Genomic DNA, 3982 nt, shown 5'->3' with positions numbered 1-3982 from the left:
GATATTTATAATATAAAAAGAACCATATTCTTAATATTAGTATAAATGCTGTCTGCACGGGGACTTTCTAAATATATTTTTAAAGAGAAAGTTCAAGATATTTGTAGCACAACTGCATTTGCAAAGTCTTATGAACAAAGGGAAAGGCATGCTATCTATGCAAAGGTTTAGTTTTTATTGTATACTAGTAGCCCAGTGCACGAAATTCATGCACTGGGGTAGGGGGGGAAAAGGGGGTAGGAGGGGAAAGGGGCCCCTCAGTCTGGCCTTCACCCTCTCCAATCTGAGACCCCTCAGGGAATGTCCAACTACCTGTTTGTGCCCACACTTTTAACAGATAACAGCTCCATTGTTGTTCCTTTCTTATGCTTAAAACCATTGGAATTAGTAGGCATTCAAAGTGTGTATACATTTTGGGGGGACACCCTGTATATCTCTAGTCAGTGGTGAAAGAAACCAACAGCAGATTTGGGACCCCCAGACAGGGAACCTTGCTCACTCCCCACATGTCTCCCCACTTCACTTTCCACCTTTATGGGCAGCAGGAGAATTAACGTTTTCTCTCATTAATTCGGAAAAGCACGTCCTGTCACCCTTGCCCGGCAGGAGTTCGCTAGGCCCCAAGCAAGCAAGGTTCAGTCAGGGCAGCCTTCACTCATGGGTGCTGGCACCCAAAGTGCACATTCCTCCTCTACAGTCGCCCCGACTATCCTACTGTTTCACTGAGAGGACGGAATTCCTCTCCGCCTCTGGGTTCTTGATCTTGAACGCTGACCTAAGGCACCTCAGCGAGGGCCGCCCGCACCCACCAGGTGTGTCTGTCTGCACCTGCTCCTGCCTCAGCACCTGCATTAACCCCTCAGAGGTGATCTCGTAGCTGCACTGGCCTCCATGGGAACAGGGCATCACCACTCGGCCCTCTCATTGTCATCTCACAGGCGCCCACCCTCAGCACCCAGAACACCCAGACACTCTCCAAAGGACGTGAGCGCATCAGAGGGGATGTGTACACATTCTGTGGGGGTGTTAGGCATGCTGGGTTGATGGAAGTGCGGTAGAGAGGCAGGGGGAACTTGTGCACGCCTTAGTTTGCAACTGTTGCAGGCGTGGGAGGGTGACAGTGTGCTGGGGGATGTTCGCATGCCAGGGGGGAATGTGCACACCGGAGGCCTCTGGCTTTGCAGATCTGCAAACCCCCATGGTGCGGCCAGGAGGACTTCAGTCTGGCCCGCCACGGTGGCTGTCCCTGCAATCCTGCACCTTCAGGGCCAGGAGGCGGATCTTGCGCAGTCACTCCTGGGCGCTGATGGCCTGCAGGCTCTACTTCAGCTCAGCCTGCAGGCTCTGCTTGGCGCACTCATAGCTGTCACCACCGCCATGTAGGGAGTACAGGCCATCCTCCGCCGGCCTGCCTCCCCTGTCCAGAGGCTCTCTGCGCTGCTCACCTGCACAGAGTGACTGGGGCTGGGCGGAAGCCAGGCATCCTGTCCTGCCCAACCCCGGCCGATCCGCCCCTGTGAGAGCTGCCTCCCCGCTGTGAAGGGTCATGGATCCAGGTCCCGGGACTGTGGACAGCCTCAAGCACTGCCCCCCACCTGGCAGGGTCACAGATCCAGGTCCCGGACTGTGGACAGCCTCCCGTGCTGCCCCCCTGCTCACAAGGTCACGGATCCAGGTCCAGGGACCACGGATAACCTCAAGCATTGCCCCCCGTCTGGCAGGGTCACAGATCCGAGTCCCGAACTGCATACAGCGTCCCTCGGTGCCCCCCGCCCGGCAGGGTCACAGATCCGGGTCCTGGGACCTCGGACAGCCTCAAGCACTGCCCCCCACCTGGCAGGGTCAAGATCCGGGTCCTGGACTGTGGACAGCCTTGCCTGCTGCAGCCCACCTTCAGTATGCAAATTAGCCACCATCTTGTTGCTTCAGGGTGGGGGTCCCCACTGGGGTGCCTGGCTAGTCTGGGTGAGGGGCTGAGGGCCATTTTCAGGCTGGCAGGTGACTGAAGCTCCAAACCTCTCCTTTTTTTCTTTTTTTTTTTTAATTCTGGCATTTATTTACCTTCTATGGCTGTCACTGGAGCTGAGAGCCAGCTTTCTCTCTGAGGCTCAGCTCCAGCTCTGAGACCTCGGCTGTTGAAAGCAGGTACTGGGTTTGTTTGGGTCCTATAATTGAAACACTGTTGCAGTCGTGCTGGCTGAAAGCAGGTTTCTGGATTTTGTTTAGCTTCTATATTTGCAACAATGTTTCGTAAACTGCAAGCTCAGAGGCCGGCAAGGCAGGCAGGGAACGTTAGCTTCCTCCATCACTGAAACAAGCAAGACTCCTGTTCACTTCAAGCTGCCTGGCTGCCGGCGCCATCTTGGTTGGCAGTTAATTTGCATATCACCCTGATTAGCCAATGGGAAGGGTAGTGGAGGTACAGCTAATTACCATGTTTCTCTATTATTAGATAGGATTATGAACACATGTGAATCTTGTCATGTCATTGAAATTGTTGTATTGTATTGAACATTGTAATCTTTTCTCACGGTTCTCCAACTATCTCCTTTATATGTACATTGAGAATTTGGTCCAGGTTTCCCTCTTTCTGTTGGCTGTGTAAGTGTAGAGCCTAATCTGTGGCCTATCTATAGGAAGTACAGGATTTTATGGAACTAAATTTTACTCTCCTTCTGGTCTTGCTTAATATTTTTGCATTTTTTAAATTTCTTAAAAATATTTTTAAAAAAATTTTTTTAAAAAATTTAAAAAATTTTAATTTTTTTTTTAAAATATGGAATGCTTCATGAATTTACATGTCATCCTTGAGCAGGGGTCATGCTAATCTTCTCTGTATCATTCCAATTTTAGTATATGTACTGCCGAAGCGAGCACTGTATTTCATGTTTTTTAATGCCAGCTTCATGTACTTTTCTATTCCTTTAAGAAGCCTTAAATATTTTCTGGAAACAGGTGGAGGATAGTAAGTAATAAAAGAATAAATTAGAAAACAAACATAATAAAAACGTTCATTGAACATAAATATTTACAGAATAAAATAGCAGAGTTACTAATGTGTAAAATTCTTAACCGTATGAGTGATTCTAAAATATCCATACACACTTACAGATAATTTTACAGAAGTAATTTTTAAAATGTGTATCTTTCATTGTTGCTTACGTGGCAGATTATATTTTTAAAATATGGATAGAGCCAATTTTTAATTTCCACACTTTCTTTTAAAACCTTGCCATTCCCATCAGGAGGTGTAGTCTATTTCCTTTCCTTTTGAAAGTACGTGTGACTTTGTGGCTGCCTCCACCAAATGAACATCACAAGGTGATATGGTCTCTCTCACTCTCTTTTTCATCTCAACCTTGGACCTCAGTCACAGCTATGAGAAAGACCAGGCCACAAGGAGAGACTATATACTATTATTGATTAACATGTATACAATATAATATATATATCTTAATGAATATTCAGATTATTTCCATAGTTTTGCTTCTATAAGCATGACATAAGCCCCCCTATTTTCCATGCATATATTCTTATGTAACAGTATTTATTTCTTAGGGGTATATTTCTAGGGGAATATTTGCTGGATCAAGGGTTTTATAATTTAATAGATGTTGTTAGATTGCTTCTTTCTAAATTGGCTACAATACTTCATATTTAAACTAGCAGCACACAACTTCTTTTATTTTTCCAGAATATTTTATATATCAAATAAGATTATGTATACATATATATACATATTTTTATTTATTTTATATATAGATTAATTAGATATTGATATAGCTGTAATAGAGATTGAGATAGATAGATAGAGATAGAGTTATTCAACCTGCTAATTTCCAAATATTTTCATTTGTGTGCGTTTGTGCATCTCTGTGTGCTTGCAATTATAAATTATTTTTCTCTTTCCACTTCTAAATGTGTCAGAAATTTGAAAAACCTACAGCTTTTTTATGTGTCTTATATCCAGACTCCTCAAAAA

At 45.1% G+C, this 3982-nt stretch overlaps 1 non-coding gene across 1 annotated transcript; it reads right to left on the bottom strand.

Moving 5' to 3' along the window:
- Positions 1-2770: 2770 nt before the first annotated feature.
- LOC139004503 (U6 spliceosomal RNA) lies at positions 2771-2877 on the bottom strand. Its single transcript, XR_011470385.1, has one exon. It is a non-coding gene; the product is annotated as a U6 spliceosomal RNA (small nuclear RNA).
- Between the last annotated feature and the right edge of the window lie 1105 nt (positions 2878-3982).

This window comes from Myotis yumanensis, unplaced genomic scaffold, assembly GCF_028538775.1.
Source record: "Myotis yumanensis isolate MYYU_CA2020_CCGP unplaced genomic scaffold, mMyoYum1.0.hap1 SCAF_2, whole genome shotgun sequence".
Classification (NCBI taxonomy): domain Eukaryota; kingdom Metazoa; phylum Chordata; class Mammalia; order Chiroptera; family Vespertilionidae; genus Myotis; species Myotis yumanensis.
The sequence above is the reverse complement of the archived record's forward strand: the minus strand, read 5'-3'. Positions and strand labels throughout refer to the sequence as shown.